The 21179-nt window shown below is 45.6% G+C and overlaps 1 protein-coding gene across 10 annotated transcripts in view; it reads left to right on the forward strand.

Moving 5' to 3' along the window:
• The window catches only part of SBF1 (SET binding factor 1), a 2512102-nt gene that overhangs the window by 85629 nt on the left and 2405294 nt on the right, over positions 1 to 21179 (forward strand). The window lies entirely within an intron of this gene.

Here is a 21179-nt window from a genome sequence, read left to right on the forward strand (position 1 = left end):
CGCTAGAGTTTGGAGGGTACGATATACCGGCCGACTGCAGAGAGGTTCTTGAAAAGGCCAGGGCGTCCTCGACTCTCAAATGCTACGGTCACAAGTGGAAGAGGTTCTCTATCTGGTGCCGAGCACAGAAGATCAACCCCCTACGGATTACGGCCCCTCAAGTGCTGCCGTACCTGCTATCGCTGGCGAAGGCTGGGCTAGCCCATGCCTCCATTAAGATTCATCTGGCGGCGATCTCCAGATATACCAGAACCACAGGACGGACGTCCCTGTGGTCCCATCGACTGGTGAAAGAGTTTATGAAAGGACTGTTCCGGTCGTTCCCGCCGGTGAAGGCCCCAGCCCCGGCTTGGGAACTTAACGTGGTGCTGACTAGGCTCATGGGGGCCCCCATTTGAGCCGATGCACTCCGCACCGATGAAGTTTGTGTCGTGGAAGACTGCATTCCTGGTGGCCATTACCTCCGCACGACGAGTGGGAGAGATCCAGGCCCTATCCTGCAAAGCACCGTACTTGACTTTCCATGCCTCGAGGGTGGTGCTTAGGACGCACCCCTCCTTTATGACCAAGGTGCCGTCAGACTTCCATCTTAACGAGCCCCTGGTGTTACCTGTTTTCTTCCCGTCTCCTTCGTCGCCGGCCGAGAGGACTTTGCACTCGCTGGATGTGGCTAGAGCGCTGAAGTTCTACGCGGACCGCACAAAGAGTTTTCAGAGGACATCACAGCTGTTTGTGAACTTGGGACCTGTGAATCAAGGGAAGGCTCTCTCGAAGTCTTCTATTTCCAGATGGCTCTCCGGCTGCATCATGCACTGCCAAAGGTTGGCTTACCGACCGCTGCCAGGCCGTCCGAGAGCCCATTCGACCAGAGCGATTGCTGCTACTACGGCGTTCCTATCTGGTGTGCCCCTGCTGGACATCTGTAGGGCTGCTACGTGGAGGTCGACGCACACCTTCACGAGATTCTACTGCGTCGATCGGGATTCCAGGGAGGAGTCCAGGGTCGGCCAAGCAGTGCTGCGCAACCTGTTCGCTTAAGGGTGAGCCTGGTGAGGAGGTAAGAGATGCTTAATGTTGAGTTGTATTGCTTAATGTTGAGCCTTTGCCAGCTCCCGTGGTTGTGCATGTGTGTACTGCTATGTATTCTTATATTCATGAGCATGTGAATCCATGCCAGACCCCATGCTGGAGAAGGAACAAGTTGGTTACCTGTAACTGTTGTTCTCCTGCATGGGTCTGGCATGGATTCACATGTGAACCCTCCCGCCTACCCCTCTGCGGCTCTTCACTTGGTCATACTGCCACTTCTACCAAATCTGAAGATGGTTGCCAGAGGCGGGGCTTAGGGAGATGGCAGTCATTGGCTGTGGTCAGTATGACGCAGAGATCAGTGATTGGTTACTACTACGAAAGACAGATCAGAAACAAAACTGATACTGGTTTTTTCTTTACCGAGGATTCCCAGCCTGACGACGGGGAATATTCATGAGCATGTGAATCCATGCCAGACCCATGCTGGAGAACAACAGTTACAGGTAAGTAACTTGTTCCTTACCGGTGGCCCCTAGTTCATCCATTGCATTTTAACACACAAAGGATCCCTTGTGGTCCTTGCCTTGGGGCAAGGGGCCTGCCCTTTCTAAAGCTGTCCAAACGTTGGGTAGCTTTGTTCTCCACAGCAGATCCTCCCCTGACTCTCGGAACCTTTTTTTTCTACACTTCAGAATCCTCTCCAACTTTTCCACCCTGTTGAATATTGCACTTTGTGTTTTTACGCATGACCGAGCGCTTCTACGCACAAGTCTAACGTTGAGCACAAGTCTTCAATTGTCGTAGGGCTGGACTTATAAAGTTAGGGTTGGAAACACTTGTGTACAGGCATGTTATAAATGCCATATCATCTCCATCTCTGGAGTATGCCAATGTGATACAGTTTGCCTGCTTTTCTTCCTTACAAGTTTTGGTGGAATTCCATACTTTAGTGCATTGACCAAAAGTGGCTATACATATATTTTACATAGTGTTTAAATAGTGATATTACTGTGTTTTTCTTTATTAGCATGTGTTAATCCTTAGGCCTAATTAATTGTATATTTTTTATATACTGCTGTCTAAATAAGGGTAATTCTCGTCGACCTACTGTGTGTGCGTACCCATCCAAGACTTCAGATCACCCCCACTACTCTGAGATTTGGCCTTGGCTGCTCTACAAGTTACCTTGGATTGTCCTGGCTAACTTTGCAGAAGTGTTGCCTGTTTCACTATCCAGAGTGGTCTCCTAAACTTCTGTTCACCAGAGCAGAGTGTAGAAATCCTTTCTAACTGCTATTAAGCAGGTCCTACAGCTTCACTTCCTTTTATTCGTTCAGGGAAGGTTTATTTTGGTCACCCATTTCTATTACCCCCACTGAAGGTCTTTCAATTGCTCACAGCCAAAATGGGTGGAGGCAAAGCATTGAGTTATTCTGAGGCATTCATCTTGCAGCTTCCTTTCAACCATTTCTAGCCTCTGCATAGTTACAGATGGAAACCTGCCAAATCCGACTCCACCTACATCCTTCGTGGCGTCTCCAGGAATACCTGTGCATTTGTGTGCGCACATAGGCCCTTATTTACAGATCATTTACCAATTGGGTTTTGCCATTTATAAAATGCTTCTGTGAATTAGGCCCATAATCTCTCATATGTAGTTAGAGCTAGTTATCATTTTACAACCCAGTCTAGTACTACTTCTCAGAGGCCACTGTAAAAATGAGAATTAGAATTTTTTTATGCAGGCATCTTTGAAGTTGAATAAGGGACGCGACAGTCACACTTGCAGGCACAAAGTCACTGGTCTTCAAACTGTGGGGTGGCCCCCCTTGGAGTGCTCGAAGGATGTCCATATGTCCATATGTCCATGAGGGAGATGGGGGCATCGCAAGGCTCTACCAAAAAGTACTTTGAGTGCTTTTAATGGAAAATAACGGGTTTGTTTAGATTTGGGGTTGTTTTACCTTGAATGACCGAATGGGAAATGTATGACCAATTTTGCATTATGTACATTTCTCATTCGGTCATTTCTGTCGCGGTTATTTCTGCCACATTAAAACAACCCCAATTTCGGGGGCAACATAACTTTCTTTGAATTTCATTTACAGTGCTTGGGAGGAAAGAGTCGTACAACACATCATTAAAAAAAGATCATGTTCTGATATTTTGTATCTCAAAGGGGATAGAGAGGGGAGTAGGGTATGTACCCTAAGAAATGTATATTCTCACTGCACAGTTCATTAAATGACCGTGTAGTCGCAGCAAATTACTCTGCCAGTTAGTCACTTCAAACATGGGGGGTTAGTCTGCACTTCCAAGGTTTATAAATTGAGTGCCACTGAATTTTGTAATTATGACAGTTAAAATGCTTGCAACTGGGAGACATGAAGCTCTAAATAGAAATAAATGTAATATTATACCAACTATTCTAGCTGGATTCAGGAAAACCTAGACCATCTTAGCGTCAAAGCTGGAATATTTTGGCATGCACAAAAAATGATGGAACACAGAAACCTAAATCAATTTTGCTTGTAAAAAGGCTCTTGGTCTGGTGTATCTACTGTGCTTTCCCATATTCACAAACCATTATTCTTAGACATGTTTATTCTGATAAGTATAATCTATAAAACAATGTTCGGTATAACAAAATACGCAAACATATCTAATACCACTCATCGTTATGGTTGCAAACTAAGTCAAGAGAATACAAAGTGTAATTGTACCAACATGTTTCAAACTGTTCCTGGTGAGCAGAATGAATAAACAGATAGACAATACCGTTCTACATATACAAATATTGCCTAAAGTGCTAATAATTGATTTCGCCTGGCCCATGCTTGCCTGAAATACATCAGGAGCCCAGCCCACCTTCCAGGAACCTACCCATGGTAGGTAGAGCTGGGCGACATTGTACAAAATCAGCTTCTCTCATCAGACGGTATCGGTGTATGTCTCCTAAGCAATGTGTACGCTAGACAGAATTTTAAAAAAGGAATTGGATCTTCTGTGGCAGCTTGGCATAGTTGACATTAAGGATCAGCTGGATTTCCTGACCAGAGGGATGTCTTCTTAGTGGGAGACAATTAAACTTTGCCCTTGTTATCAGTAACCTTTTATTCCGATTATTAGCCAAGGTCGGGTATCTCTGTGTAAACACTGCTGAAATTATTGCAGGCTTTTGGGTAAATGATTTCAGTAGTTCTCGTGATTCCCTGGACTCATGCTGTTGTACCCTTATTCTATTCTTTAAGTGAGCGGCTATAATTTTTTGCCGTAATTGAAGGCTCTTTGAATAAGACTGTGCATTAATGACTGCGAGTTGAGTATGTATATAGTTCAGCCAATGAATTTAAAGTACATTCGATTTAGATGGCTACACCTTGATGATCATTTGGGTGGTGTCCGGACAGTTGGTCGAAAAAAAAAAAAAAAGGTCGACAGGACAAATGTTCGACACCATTTGGTCGAAAACCAAATGGTCGAATTGTTTTTTTTAAATTTTTATATGATTCTCTGCCCACCCTGTCCCTCCTGCCTGAGGCATTACTTCTGGTGGGCAGTTGGGGGTGGGAGGGTGGAGGGTGGAGTCATCATTGTGGCAGCCACCCAATTAGGCAAAAGGACGGATGGTTAATTAACTCTCAATTGGATGAAACTTCTCACTGGATGAATTATGATCTGAGGGTGCCGGCTATTAAGCCCAGGCACATATTGATGTCTAAATTGGTACAAGGTGACTTCATGGTTGTGACATTTGACAATCCTTCAATTATAGCTTACGTCCTGAATTCTAATCTGTGGACAACATCATCTGAGCCAAGATTTATTCTTTCCTATTTTCATCCATCTGAACATCGCCCCGTTTATCATTCTAATGAAATGATACAGCCAGGGATTCCTACTAATATACCACAGAAGCTGCCCCATGAAAAGGACTATGAGTCTACTGTAGCACAAAGAAATGCATGTACTGCTCATAAGTCCTCGGAAAGTGTAAATGCTCATGCTCAGAAATCGCTTCATGCCTTAACTGTACCAGTGAGAAGTCGATTTCAAACCCTATCCACATTGGAGGATGATTGACTATTGGCCGAACCCAACCCTAAGTCTCTGCCAGAAAACTTGGCCACGCCAATGATAATGTCCTGATGACCTAACCAATAGGGTCAACCAGCCCAGAATTTCTCATTTTGAAACCAAATCAGATAAGTTAATCTTGCTTTCCTCATGGAGCATAGCCAGTCCTAAGAACAAGTTGCTCATTCCGGAAATTGCTGACTTTTTGTAATATTTATGAACCCTACTCTCTCGCTTTACCCTTCAGATTTTAGCAGATGAACTAATTCAAAGCCAAAATGAGTAAAATGAAGTTTGTTTGTGACTGGGGGAATTGTAGCAGCAATGTCTTACTGAAGCTCATGAACTGCAATGTGCATTAATTCCAGCTGCCTAGTGTGTAAAAGAAAGGCATTCTACATAATCTGGTGCTTCTCAGAATTTCTACATGTTTGTTGGACGTTCAGGGATAAAAATCAGGATTTTTTAACCGGGTGCCAAAGCAGTGCATGGGTATCCGCCATCGCCCGTTGGGCAGTAGCTACCGCTGGGGAACCAGGAGCTAGTACATTCACTTTTTGTCTATTCTAGATAATGCAGTATGCTTTAAAATGCCCTTTGTTTTATACACGTTCCCAAACTTACGTAGTTCATTTTACATTGCCGTGTTTGACACCATTTACATGGGGAATCAAATGTAGCTTCTGGGAGCTGCTGATTTCAAGCCAACCAGGCTCCTCTTGGCTATACGCAGGAGCTAAATAGCTCCCAGCTCTTGGCAATTTGGAACCTGGCATGATGTTTTCAGTGCCGCGTATGTTGCTTTTCAGTGAAGGGGGAGGGTGGACAGATGTTCCTGGAAGGGGAGGCAGCGTCTTCCCCGAGCCTTCCCTTAAATATGCCACTGTATAAGGAACACCAATGGCCACAGGGCCGATCCAACTGTTGGGCCATGTCCCCAATGCACAGGAACGTAAGCAACCCCAGATCTGTTTCAGCCTTGTTGGGTCCTCATACGTGTGCCACTGAGCTGGAGGTGGTATGCCAAAATGTAGTTCCTTTGCCTGCAAGTAGTCTACGTGCATGTTGCTGATGTGGCCCTGTGCTGAAATTATTTCTGCCCCACAGGAGTACAAAAATGATTAGTGGCTAAACCGCCTACTCGGCCCTCACACTTCTACAAAACAAGAGCAATCTCAATCATAAAGGTTAAACTGGCACAGGTAAGAGATCCACATCCTTCGCCTTTTGCACTCACATGGCCTGAGGGTAGGCTGTACTCTTAAGAGGGGTTTTAATGTGAAACTGGAGTAACCAAAACAGCAAAGTACAACAGTCCCAAATAAAGTAATGTCAAATCAAAGTTCTAAAAAAATAAATACTTTCCCTATGCAGAAATAACTAAATGGAAACACGAAACAAAACCCACCCCTGTGTATAGAACACTGAATATACAAAGATAGAATTATGCATCTCTCTACATAATGAAACGGGGGGTGAAAGGCAATCGCAAACCACAATGTTCGATAAAGGATATGTTCTTGTGTGAGAAAAGAAAACGGGGTGACCTGACCAGTCTATATAGCTCCAAGATAGGCAAGGGAATCAGTTGGCAGTCAATAATACCTTCTCTGTGTTGGCAGTTTACCAGTGTCGAACCAGACTTCTTGTGGCTTTATGAGTGGTTTATGGGTCTAGACGGGGAGCAGGAGTACAGTCTGGCTCAAAATTAGGCTTGTGATAGTTCGATGCAGCGTTCTAATGAAGTGGGTCGATTGGGCTACCAGGGTCAGTTCAATCATGGATCGAAGATGCCCTGGGCTCGTGGGGCTTGGCCGAGATGCAACGGTTCAAATAATTCTGTGGCAGAGAACTTCTGGTTTGATCCGAGATAACAACAATGCACCAAGCTGCCACCATGCATCGGTGAACTGGTTTGAGGATGCAGGAACAGTGGTCCAAAGTGTTTGAAGAAGTTTTAAAGGCAGCACCACAGGTTCCGTAGGTTTAAATGCGTTTGAACTGCGGTTGAAGTGCAAGAGACCAGCTGCTTGGATTCTTCGGTAGCTCAGAGTCCCAATCCAGGGGCAAGGCAGGTCCTTGCTTTCGTTCTTCCTAACACATGGAGACTTGCAAACACCTGCAGGGGTCATTCACCTCTAGTTAAGTCCTGGGTACTGGTGTAACTGGCAGAGAGGTAGGTCTAGCTCCTGCAGAAAGTCACCTTCATTGTGCCCTGGGGATGGTTGGGGAACAGAGCTTTCCTCTGCCTTGGAACATCTGCCTTCACCTCACAACTTTGGAGGACGTTGGAAAGGACTGCTCTTTATGCTGAGTCCAACAAATTCTTCTTGAAGGGTTGAAGTCCAGCGATTAATCAAAGGAGTGGGATATCCCCTTTTTTCTATAGACCAACGTCCACAAGTAATTGGACAAAACGCAAATCTGCTTTTAAGGGGTCTAATCCCAGTCTCTGAGACAAGTGGTCTTTGCCTTCTGATATCGTACCCAAAGTGCTGTCTCTGAGACTCTTTGCCGTCCGATATCATACCCAAGTGCTTTGTGCTAAAGGAAGTGGAAGGTAAGAGGAAGGAAAGAGGTACAGAGAGAAACACGGTGGAGCCCTCCTCCAACTATGCGGAGTTCCCTCTGTCTATACTAACTCTGCCCCCGTCCTGTGCTCTCGGCATCAAAGGCGCTTTGGTATGCAACACCCTGGTGTGAGGCAAGTGCTTTGATTCCTGTGGATGGGGGGGAACGCATACAGCCTGTCCACACACAGATTGTGTGTGCGTGTTTGTCTGCCAGCATACTTGTTAAGATTAGAAATTGAAGAATTGGGAATTAGGAACTAACATGCACTATGAGCGATTGGACTACTCGCAGCTATTCCGCTGCTCTGCAGTCTCATACAAAACACTAGCTATTTTGTTTAGGCCATCCAGATTTTAAGTTTCCACTTCTTAGTAACTCCCCTTATGATTTACTTTTTGTAACCATAGTGTTTCTAAGTTAGCTTGAGCTTATACTCTCCTCGGTAATAGCTCTTCTTGATTTGTAGTCTGCTTGTACTACATTTCACAGCACCCTCAGTCCTGAAAAACACGTCCGTGGCGTGTTGGTGCTGTCGCGTTCGACAGGCCGGTTTGTGTCTGGAGAGTGGCAGGAGGAGCTGCTGCTGAAACGGCCCACAGGTAATTCCCAGTGTTCTGCTCTCCCTTTGTATGCCTCCCTATGGCAGCCAGTATGGGTGCTTCCTCGACCACACAAGCCAAACAAAGGGCCCTGATTGCACAAAAGTATCTTGACCCACCGTCTCGATCAGTTGAACTGGTGCCGCAAAAGAGTACTGCTGACTCTGTATATGGTGTAGTCATGTTAAGTGGGCTCTCACATGCGGACTTGGGTGTAACTACTGTTGACAATGCATTTATGGGTGAGGCATGTGGGGTAAAGCCTTGTGGACAGCCTATGCCAGGGGAAGACAATGCAATACACAAACACCACCTCAATGGCAATGCCACCATTGCCCTTAGGACTTTCGTCACATGAAACGGCTGTTGTCCTGCACTTAGGGTAAAGCTCCGTGCCAGGTGCTCGGCCAACACAAGTCATTAGCATGCTTGCTACTTAACACCCAGTCTCTGGCCAGACATGCTACTGAAGTGGCCGATTACATCATAGACTCTAACATTAATATCTGTGCCATTACTGAGACCTGGCTTCACTCCGCCGCTGTTCTTGTAACTACCTTGGCTATACCTCCTGGCTATAAGAACATGCAGCCTGCCCGACGACAAGGTATAGGAGGGAAGGGGTGGGGAGGGGGAAGACGGGAGGTAGCCCTGATCTACAGTTCATCACTTCAGCTTCACAATTTGCTATGGCAATGTTGCCAATCTGGTGAAGTTTTATGTGCCAAACCCACAAGGGACGCTAATATTACCATCAATATCGTCCTTATTTACCGCCCCCTAATAAAATGGCAGATTCTCTGCTGCATCTGAGTGATGCGATTCTTCCTCTTCTTAAACCATCAGCAAAATTGATTCTATTGGGTGATATGAATATGGGCCTTGGGGACTCCACTGATAAAACAGCCCAGCACATCAGTTCCACATTGACAGCGCTGGGTTTCTCCCAATGGTTGCAATCCGCAACCCACGATAACAGAAGGACACTTGACTGGGTGTCCACACATAATGTAGACCTCGAGTGTCTTGATGTAGCCCCATGCCCCTGGTCTGACCACTTATTTGTGCATTTCTTCCCTCCCTTGCTCCACCAAACATAACAGTGATGGAGGTCCCAGGACGTGGGTGAAATGCCGGAACCTGCATAGGCTCACGCCAACAGCGCTGGAACCCTTCATTTCCTCCATAATTGATTCCCTACCCAACCTTGCCAGTGCCAATGAACTGGTGGAAGTATATCTCACTATGCTGAACAAGGCAGCCAATCAACTAGCACCATAAAAATCGTGCCTCATTAAAGTCAATAAGCCCAAAGACTAGTTCTCTACTGACATTTACAAACTTGGATGCCTTAAGACAAAGGCCTTCCAAAACTGGAAGAATGGTCCATCTACTGTCAACAAACTGGACTGTTCTAGTGCCGCTAAACAGTATAAAGCCTCTATCTATGAGGCAAAAAGATAGCTGTATGATAACAGAATTACTGAACCATCTTATAATACTAAGGAACTATTTAGGATCTTAAAGGAACCTGAGTCTCCATGCCCCATCTCTACAAATTGTTAAAGATGCCACTTGGTGTACCAGCATACAGGAAGCATTGAGAGGAGAAGTGGAAAAGATTAGAGGAAAGACCACAATAAAGCATACCACCCTAGACTGTATACAAGACTCTGTTTTATTATCTTCCTTCACACATCTCTGCACCTTTTTCCATTAAGGAGGTACCAGAAATAGAAATAATTCTGTCCAGCCTTAAACCTGCTACATGCAAGGGGGACATTTGCCCTGCAGTGATTGGTAAGGCTTGTGCGGCCCAACTCCTGCCAATAATAACCACATTTTTCAGTTGCTCCTTTCAAGAGGGCCATATGCCTGGCTCCATCAAACGGGCATGGATCTCCCCCCTTTTTGAAGAAGCCATCTCTTGATCCAGCTTTGCCAGATAACTACCGCCCCATCACAAACCTAAACTTTTTGCTTAAAATTTAACCCCCAACCTTCTAGGATATAAACAGTCGTGTTTCAGAAAATCATATGGCACAGAGTCCACGCTACTGGATCTTAAATCCAATATTCTACATCACTTTGAAGAAGGCAGCACAGTTATGCTTGTGCTAGATTTGTCCTCTGCTTTTGACGTGGTGGATCATGGTATATTGGTACAGAGACTCTGATACTGCTTTCTTTTCTCCCAATGCAGCCAACTGGGTCAAATAATTTCTTTCTGGCCGAATGGCTAAACTTTTCTGTAATGATGCCTTGGCCGAATGTTTATCTAGTGACATGGGGGGTGTCTCAGGGGGTGTGCATCTTGTCCACCTTGTGTAACATTTTTACCATCCCTCTCTTTAAAATGCTGGTTGAGGAAGGCACCCTCTATGCTAACTATGCTGACGACACTCCATGCCTGATCCACCTCAACTGGGACAATACCAAAGATACCATCTTGGTCAACCATGTATTTGGCCTTCTTGAATTCTGGATGGGAGACAATTGGTTATGAATACCAAGCCTTTAACATCTCAGGCTGTGAAATCAAGACGCTCAATAAGGTGAAGATCTTGGGGCGGTACTGGATCAGGAGCTTTCCATGAAAGCACATATTAGTGGCCTGGTATCTAGCACAGTCTATTACCTGAAACTATTGACCCAAATCAGACCCTTAATAGATCCAACTGTGCCACGATCGCAAGAGCGATTATTGGGGCACGCATACACTATTGCGCCAGCCTTCTCCAAGGCGTCAGCAAAGGGGAGCTGACCAGATTACAGGTGATCCAAATTAATGGCAGTGTGGTGGAAGGTCTAAAAAGATCAAACCACGTCTCCATCGCTAGACAAAATCTCCATTGACTCCCAGCGGAGAAGAGTCATTTTTCGGACCGTCTGCATCACAAATCAATGCCTGCGTAGAGATATCCCCAGAAATCTCACAGAGCAATTGGTCCGGTTGCCATAGACGAGAGTCCTGCGTTCTAACAGATCGAATCTTCTACTTGTCCCTCAGGCAAGACGGGTTGTTGTGACACAACTCTTTTTCCCATACAGCTTGATGGCTTTGTAATGATCTTCCACTGGATCTGAGAGCTTGTACTAGCTTTGAGAAATTTAAAAGGACCTTGAGTATTCTTTTCTGTTAACTCTTCTCCGTTCACGCCTGCCCTGCTCTCTGACCCTGATTGTGTCCTTGCGCTATTATGCCTACGGGCCCTGTCTATGCGCATTAGAAATAAAATGAATAAATACAGCGGGCCTTGGCGAACCCAACTGGCTAGCAAGACGTCAAAGACAACCAATTTGTTAACTGACCACGGACATAGACACTCTGGGCTCACTAATTGAAGTTTTGATAGTTGCTGTCTAATCCAGGATGTTGCCTTTTTATATGTGTGGACTCCTGTACGTGGTGTGTGAACCCTACATCTTTGAGAGATGAGTCCACCTGTAGTGCAGAATGGTCAGAGCTGTCCGATAGCCAAACATTAAAGTTGCCCAGAACAATGAATCTGGACGAGGGTTTGAGCAAAAGAAGCAACATATTGATGAGTTGATCTGGGAAGTCGGGCATTGCTATGGGAGGTCTATACAAAAGAAGAAAGTCGACTGTGGTATTCAGGTCGTTAAGGACTGCCTCCTTGCACTTACCCAGAGCCGTGCTGCCCTGGCTGCACTTCCCCTCTCCATGGCACCCCCGCTCCTTTTCCCCCCTCCCCCTGCAACTTTTGTTATCGCACTTGCACGATATGAATGACAAAAGGCCTACTAGCAAGATCGTTTTTGTCCTCCCTCGTCTTGTCGTGCCTAGAAACATCAGCACACCGCCTCCCTATCCCGCTAACACTATCTGCCCGGGAGATAGCCTAACCTGCTGGGATGGCCAGGGAAAGAGCTGGACCGGCTGTTTCAGAAATAGCGCATATATCACTATGGTGGCATATGATATAATCTGCAACTTCAGTTGCATGTTTCACTAATGATTGTGTATTGAGTAACACGCATTTAATAAGGTTGGACCTGGATATTTCGGTGTTCAACAACAGAACTGGTACAATCGTATCATTACGAGTCGCTTCAGCCCCACTCCCAGTGCAACACTGCAGAAGTGGGCACTTCTATGCGATTTAGCCAAACCTGATGTGGCTGCATTTATACTTGTGGGACTATTAGCATTTAAAGCTTTACATGCGGGCTCTTGAGCCTGTGAAGGGACACCAGATTTCAGCTCAACATTTGAAGTGGTAACATCCTCTACATCAGCCACCACACCTATGGTAGCTGTAACTTAGTCTGTCTACATACATACTTGCAAGACTATCAAAATGTAAAACTTTACGAATGGGCTCCTGAGCTGATAACAAAACATCAGATTTTAAATCGACATTCAAGGTGGTAACTCCGACTGCATCAGCAGCCACCCCAGTGATAGCTGTGACCGTTTATTCTCTATATGAAAGATTTTAATCCCATCACTTTCGCCACTACAAGGAGCATTAGGTGAGGCTAGGCCCATGGACTGATAGCATTGAAACGTGCCATCCAACCTCCTAGATTTAAGAGTGATCTTGCATATGAGATCAGTCCCTCTTCTGGGACTGACGGCGCAGACATCGCAGTTATCGTGACAAGCAGTGCTACGCGTGATAGCCATAGTTTGTTTTTTTAGCCATCTGTGAGCAGGTCACCAATACAAAAAAGAGGTGTGGAGAGTACCTTGGATGATTGCAGAGACCCGGCGTGCTAATGCAAAGAAAGATATATTAAGGCGCTACGGTAACGACTAAGTGCTACCAAGAAGAAAAACGAGCAAACTGCATAGGAGCTAGCATGCGGATGGAGCACTTGAAAAATCATTGTTAGTAATGGCGCCGACCAGGTAGAAAGCTTTGTGGTATCTGATACTCCATGGCAAATGGACTTTGAAATGGAGGACTTACAAATGAAGCGAGAAGGTTTAAATAAATCTAGGGCTTGTAGTCCGGATGGACTTTTCATTGCAGTTTTAAAGGTGGATACTGTTTTCTGGGTGGAGAGTCTAATGAACCGATTTAAACTGGTAATATCTACGAGCAAATGCCCAACATCCTGGCACAGAGCAATATTGGTGTCCATACACGAGTTGTAGGAGCTCCTCCCTGATTTATCGACCAATCTCCCTCATTGATGTTAGTAGCAAACCTCTCACAGCGTTTGGCCTGAAGGACCTGCTTGCTTGAGCCTAGGTAACTAATCGTCTTAGTATGTTCCAGACTGGTTTCCGCAAACAAATGGATCATCAATAAATGGACTAATATGCCATCTTTGTCAGAGATTGGCTATGAAATGTTACGGAAAACTAGTCTATTCAGCATGCCAACTTTTGATTGCATTAATGGGAAGCGCCTGTGGGTAAAACTATCAACCTGGAACATGCCAACACCCCTGTTAAAGATGCTTGTCGTCCTCCGCGAGAACACTACCTTGCAAATAAGAAATTTCCTAGGAGCTTTAACAGATGAAATGCACAATGATACGGGTTTAAGCCAGAGGAGCGTCTTGGTACCCTACCTTTTTTTAAATCTCTACATTTCAGATATTCGAGAACAACTCATGGACTGTGGGGGCTGTCCCCCAAAATTGGATCACTTCCATATTGTGTGGCTGGTCAATGTGGACGACATCAGCTCTTACATAGTACACCAATAGGCCTGCAGAGATGTCTTGATTGGTTTGCAACATTTGCCTGCTCGAATAACTTGAAAATAAACCCAACAAAGACGAAAGTGATCAATTTCAAACGGCATAAGAAATACCAGGCATATAGATGGAACATTAACAGGAATACTTTAGAGGAAGTTTAGGAATTAACTTACCTTGGCTTCACTGTTGAAATGAAAGGGCAAGTACAAAATATCACAAACGGATTCATCATAAAAGGGGAGGGTTTTATAGCCCAAATGAAGTTCGTACTTGGGAAGTATTGTAAATTTGCTATGCAACCATTGATAGAATTTTACGTCAGTTATACCAGCAATAGCATATGGCCTAGAAATACTGGAAATGGGAAATTGGCCATGGTTACAAGGCTGTAAGGGAAAATATGGAGATCTGTCTGAAGGCTGGCTCCATTGTTAACTATAATGGCTAGAAGAGCAGAATTTGGGCTAAGAGCAATAAGGCCCATTGTTATATGGACTTGTTCCCGTCTTTGCAAGAGGACCTTTTGCAAGGTGAGGTCTCAGGCCCTCTACTATCAGGCTTGGGAGACCCACCTTGCTGCATGCAGACTCTGCTACCATTCATTCAATCCTCTACGAAAAGCTTCAACTCCATACAAAGATGACAGACGTTGCCGCAGTTCCAAGACCATTTAATGTATTACAAGATCTGATTGGCAACATCAGGAACTTTGTAGCCCGCCTCCAGCAAGCCTGCTTGTTCCTGTCTGTCCGCGCCAAGCCAGCTGCCTGATGCCACCCTACTGTGATGCTGAACTCCAGATCCCATACCCTCAGTTTTCTCCTGTTTCGAACTAGATCTACCTTTCCCTCAAGGAACTGCCTGCCTCTAACCCTCCTGACCGCCTCTTCCGGCCCTACAATGGCTTCTCTTGCCGCATGCTGCGTGGCGCACTGCTTGGGTAAACCCTCATTGCTGCCACTCGCTTGTAAGATCGTGGTATGACCCGGACCTGCAATACCTACTATGAACCGTGATCTCAATCTGACCATTATCGCTGCCCATTTACTTTCTCTGACTTTGCCTGTGCTTCACAGCGCCCCACCTCGCACCGAAGCTTGCTGCCCTGTAGTAACGATACCTGTAAAAATTTTAGTTAATGCTAAGTACCGGCAGCGTGCCCCCATTTTTACTTGGCGGAATGTAAGAATATCTGTGTAAGCTTTCGTTGTTTATTGTGCAACCAATATTTCATGCGTTTAAATCTTCCTCTTACTTGTTCTCTCTTCCCCTTTCTCGTACTTCTGAATTCTGTCTGTAACCGTCTTCTCCCTGATCTTGACTACTCAGCCTGGATTGTTGATGCTCTGTATGCAACACCTTATTATAATAACGACTTGCACACCGATATAGCCCCCGCACCAAGTGGTCGAAGTTTATGAAAAGTAGTAGTGGAACTATGTTCCCTACTGGCCTGTCCTGCTCCCCACAAACCCAGTCGCCACACTCCTTCCCACGCACAATACAAACCCCCAAACAAATGGGCCTGCTGTTTAAGGGAACGTTCAGTGCAGTGCACTGAAGTGCAAGTTTCAACTGCTTCCTACGCTTTTTGAAATAAAAACATTCTGGAACAGTTTCTTTTTTAAAAATGAAAGTATAGGAACAGTAAAATGTAATAAATTTAAAAAAAGGTGCACTGCCCACTGTACCATGAGCCGTGGTTTTCCCAGGCCGCACACTCGCACCTTTTTTGTTGCATATGCTTGTCTGAGGTATCCCCACGTACCCTGAGGTGGAGCTTTCCCAGTCTGCATACACACACCTACTTTGTCTCGTATACTTGTCTGCACGCCTGATGAAGAGGTGAGGCGTGTCAGTTTGTTGACACATGTAGTCTGTAACCCCTATGCGTGCTCTTGCACTTCTCTAAATGTATTTTGCACTTTCTGTAACTAGCGCCTCGATGCCTCAGTGTTTTGTGCACTGAAATAAATGCAAACCTAAACCAAATGAATCTATATCACAAGATATGCTAATCACCTGATAAGCCCAACAATCACTATGGGAATTTGTGTAAAATGGCAAGAAAACACAGGGAGACGAAGCATAAAGCCTTCATAACATCGTGTGAATCGGGCTAAATGACAGATAAAGCAGTGGGACATTATTGAAAATGAAGCTATCCTGTGTTAATACTCCAGGTCAACAGAATTTAGGAACTAGTCCCTATATGGTCACAGCCAGCGGCCTATCTGAAACGATGTCCGTGCCCTGTGTTCAGGAATTGGTTGTTCCGATTCAATATCTTAAATACTTTGGAATGTACCGGACTGATTAGGAAGCTAGAACACGAGAGACTATGTAATACGAGCACACAGGATAATTGTGTGTGAGGCTATAGTGGCATTAAGGCGAAATGTCCTACTCTTTGTTCACACAGAAGATTCGCTTCAAAGAGAAGAGCTGGGGCCAGATGCGTGTACGTCAAACAATTGTCCCTTTCTTTGGCATTGGTGACATTTTAACAGGAGATGTTTTTTTTTTTCAACGGTGAGGCCATTCTGTAGTACTTTACTCCCGAGGTATGGATTATTTAGAAATCCTTGGAATAGAGGGATAAATAACTTTATGCACTAGACATCTAAGTGGAAGGAATGCTCTCTTCCTTATATCTCGGTGAGGTGATGCATGTGCTACTTTAGGATGCCTCTGGATGACGATCCGTTTGATGAACTCCTATTATGTGTATGCATGGCTTGTGTAATGACATTTTTGAAGCTGGCTGGTAAGAATAGGAAGTGTGTGAATGAGATGTATTGGATCTAATTTTAAACTGCGATTGCATGACATTTAAGTATGTTTTCTTCTTTTTTAATGTATTCATGTTTGATTATATGAAAAATGATTGTGAAAAGTGTAAATTGTAAACTACATCGCAATTTAAAACATCCGGTGTTTTCATTCATATACTCAGCTTAGATTTCACGTACATGCTCAAGGTTTTATTCCGCGACGATACTACTGCCTTTCATTAGTTTATACATCTTGTTTGTGTGGCACGCTTTTCGCAGCCTGCTTTTCGCAGCCCTTGGAAGAACAATCATTGCTTGCCCCCAGCAAACATCGGTAAGAATGGTAGAGGTGGGATCGTATGTTTAATCTGCTCTATTGGCATAGATCTGGTACTAGTGGGCGTGACATGTGTTCAGTGAGCACAAGGTGTAATTTGGTGATGTGCCATGTAGGTTGAGGTGAGTTCAGTTCCAGTACCATTAAGTCTTTAAAAAAAAAAAAAAAAAATTAAGAGGTGGGGGTCAAATGTAATATTGGGTTCCATGCCTGCTCAAGGAGAGATCACTTTCACTGCTTGGTGTCATGTCTGTGCAAAGGTCTGTACACATCTAGGCAGGTTCTTCCACTACACAGGGGTGGGGATCGGATACCATGCTGCTTCAGAGCTAGAATAAATTGCAGTATCCAGGCACAATGCCCAGATGTAGAGCAAAGTATAGTGCCGGTCATCTGTACTGCAGAGGCGAAACAGTGAGCAGCACCCAGTCTGCAGATGGGTGTCTCCATGTGTGCAGCAGAGGAGTGCTAAGATGCTTCCTTGTCCAAGTATAGGACTGGTTATAATGCTGGGTTCTCTGCCTAGGCTTCGTGTGAGTGCAATGTCCCTACAAAGGTGTGATCCAAGTGAAGTGCCTTGTCCTGTCCCAGCACTGAGCAGGCATTACTTGAATACCACCAATTGACTATCTCTACCATAGAGGGAAAGAATGGAAGTGGAGAGGCAGCACAATGGCCATGCAAGTGTGAAAGATAACAATTAATGCCCAGATTACTTACTGGTAATCTTTATTACTCCTAGTCATAATCCTCCTCGTCACCGTACATAACTATGGGGCCCGTCTCCCACAAAGGGACCACCACAGAACCAAGTTTATTTAGCAGATGGAAACCAACCCCATGATCTTAATCTGCTGACCAACAACACATCCAGCCCAAAGGAACCATCACTATCCTGCTTCTTTCTGCATGTTCCTCCAGAGGAGATTGTTTAAGGCTTTCCACCTGCCTCACCTTTGCTGCGCTCCCCATCGTCAGACCACTGGGATAAGCCTGGTGTTATTTGCTTGGCGCACGATGGCGCAGCAACATCTTCAGCAAAAAAAGTTTTCCCTTTAAATTGCACTGTTTGCCGTGCGCAACGAGGAATCCACCTGAACCTTTATTCTGTCTAAATTTCCTAGCTACTCTCACTCGTTTTCCTTTAAAAATGGGCAATTCCGTTGTGCTGGAGCATTCCAAGATGGCGTTTTTCCCTGCATCTGTTCTTCAGTCCTGGCATGGCTATGCTCCCTCTTTCCATTGGCTGCACTTGGCTTTTAAGCCAAATACTAGAGCCGGCCACCAACATCCAAGGCCCACATCCAGGCCCCTGTCTGCTCCTTGTCCGCTTCAGGTATGCTTCCCACTGTGCTTCCATCTCTGCCCTCCACAGCGGTCGCCTGTGATGCTGTGTGTACCTTCCCCGGTTGCTTGTGATGCTGTGTGTACCCCTAGCCCCCCCCCCCCGGTCGCCTGTGATGCTGTGTACCGCCCCCCCCCCCGTCGCATGTGATGCTGCTGCCGCCCTGCAACATGGGGTAAGCACCATGGAATTACCATTTTTGATTTGACACTGCATCTTTGTGCTGCTGCCGCCCTGCAACATGGGGTAGGCACCATGTATTTGCCCTTTTTGATTTGACACTGCATCTTTGTGCTGCTGCCGCCGTGCAACATGGGGTAGGCACTATGTATTTGCCTGTGGATTCGAGACTGCATCTCCGTACTGCAGCCTCCCTGCAACATGGGGTTGGCACCATGTATTTGCCCTTTTTGATTTGACACTGCATCTTTGTGCTGCTGCCGCCGTGCAACATGGGATAGGCACCATGTATTTGCCTATGGATTCGACTCTGCATCTGTGTGCTGCTGCCTCCCTGCAACATGGGGCAGGCACCATGTATTTGCCCATTGCTGAACTTTCGTCTCATCCATGTGCTGCTGCACCCTTCAACATGGGGTAGGCTCCATGTGTTTGCCCACTGACTTTGACTTTACATATGCTGGTTGCTGCCACCTGGCAACATGAGTCAGGCCCAATTGATGTGATCACCATGGAATTTTTCTTGCACTAGGCGTATGATGCATTACCGTTTGCACGTTCTACGATGTAATTCACCTCTTGTGCTTCCTTTTCTATAACATGAAGCACTTACTGTAACCGTAGTCTTAAATTAAATGCGCCTAGATACCTCAGGGTTTTTGTGCACTATATATGTGTCAAACTAAACAATTTAAATAATCCCTGGGGTTATTCACATGTACGTGTGGTGGTCTGCAGAAATGGGTCCCATGCAGATCTCCTGCAGAGAAACTTGCTGTACGTCAGCTCAGAAAGCAGCCATACCCTTCATGAAACGTCCCCGAATATGATCTGGGACTGGGAATCCAGATGCCACATAGGCCAATTTAAGAACAGTCTTAATCCACCAACTGATGGACACCAATGATGCCTTTGTTCCTGCTTTAACTATCCCAAACATCACCAAGAGACTGTCCGATTTCCTAAACCCATCACCCCTGTCATAGAAGGGCATTGCAAGACAGATCTCCTCGCATCAATTGAGTGCCAAGCTACTTCAGATGGGTCGGAATCCTGAAAACAAATCTTGAGACAAATAAAACTTCGGGACCTTTTTGGGAAGAAACTGTCACATTTTAAACTCACGCCTTTGGAAGGACTTAAAGGAATCTCTGCACAAAAGAGCCCCAATTTTACCCAACCCTACGGGCAGAGGTCAAAGCAATTAGGAAAGCAGTCTTGATCGTAAGGTGTTTTATGTCAATTTGGTGATTGGCTTAAAGGGAGTAGACAGCAGACAACCTAGGGCTAGAGGAAAATCCCAAGGTTACCACCCTCCTATTGAGGGGGCTGAGAGGAAGCCAACCTCTTAATCTTCCTACCAACACTTCTCCCTCCATTCATCCTTTCAGTTTTCAGAACTGCCCACTGTAAACTAAGTGTGGCCACTGACTCTTGTCAAAGCCATCCTGCCGGAACTGAAGAGTGGCTGGAATACCACATAGAAGAGAGGGCGGGGGGGTATGAGAACCTTCAAACCACTTCAAAAAATGTTCCCTACATCTATCATAGGTCTTTGAAGTGCTAAGCCTTTTTGGTTGCAGGATGGTCTCTTCCACTTGTTCCGAGATGCCCTCCCTTTTTAATAGCCCGGTTGATCATTGAATTACATGGAGTCCCGCCTCCTGACCCGCTCGTAGAGGACAGTGCCACTTCTGGATCCTGCAAACTCCCTGGGACTGGCGATGCAAGAAAAAAAATCAGCAACCCCCTCCCCCCCGCTGCAGGGCCAAAAGAGAAACAGTAGGATAATAGAGGACCTGCACAGCCTGATCTTCTAGATCAACCTTAGGACGAGGGGAATTTGAGGCAAGACATAAAGAAGACCCTGGGCCCATTCCAGGTTCATGGCAAACACCCCCCCCCCCACCCCACAGATCGTTACCAGGAGCAGCAACTGTGGACTTTTGCAGAGGAAGGGGGAGGCAAAGAGGTACAATATGGGAGTCCTGACCGTTTGACATATCTCAGAGAATACCCTATCTGACAAGACCAACTCATGAGAACTGTGGAAAGTCCTGGTAGGACGTTCTGCCACGAGATTCTCTACTCCCCTAATGTGAACGGGTTATAATGACAATGTGTCTCTGCCCACGACCCAATCTTCTCTGCCAAGGCATTCAGGGCTCATGACCCCGCCCTTGCTGTTGGCATAGGTCTTTGCAGATGAATTGGTCATTCGGACTAGCATTCCATTACCCCTGAGCCATTGGGAGAACATTAGCAAAGCTCTGTGCATGGCTGGGAGTTGACTCCAAATTGAGGACCTTTGAAGCCCCTCGTGATCCCGCTTTTCTCGAACTGTAATGGCACCCAGAAAGGCCCTGTCCGCTGGCATCCGTGGTAAGAATGAGCTTTGAAGGGTGATCTAACCATATCCCCCTTTGAAGGTTCCCCAGGTGCAGGGTTTGAAATGAAGATTCACTGATCGGGTGCTAAAACCTGCTCCTTTGTGTCGGGCATAACCCAGTTTATTTGCATTTTTAAAGCGCTCACACAGCCCGCGGGCATCGAGGCGCTGTTAGAGAAATTGTTGTTTTTTT

Source organism: Ambystoma mexicanum, chromosome 12 (genome assembly GCF_040938575.1).
Source record: "Ambystoma mexicanum isolate Mex_15411 chromosome 12, UKY_AmexF1_1, whole genome shotgun sequence".
NCBI lineage: Eukaryota > Metazoa > Chordata > Amphibia > Caudata > Ambystomatidae > Ambystoma > Ambystoma mexicanum.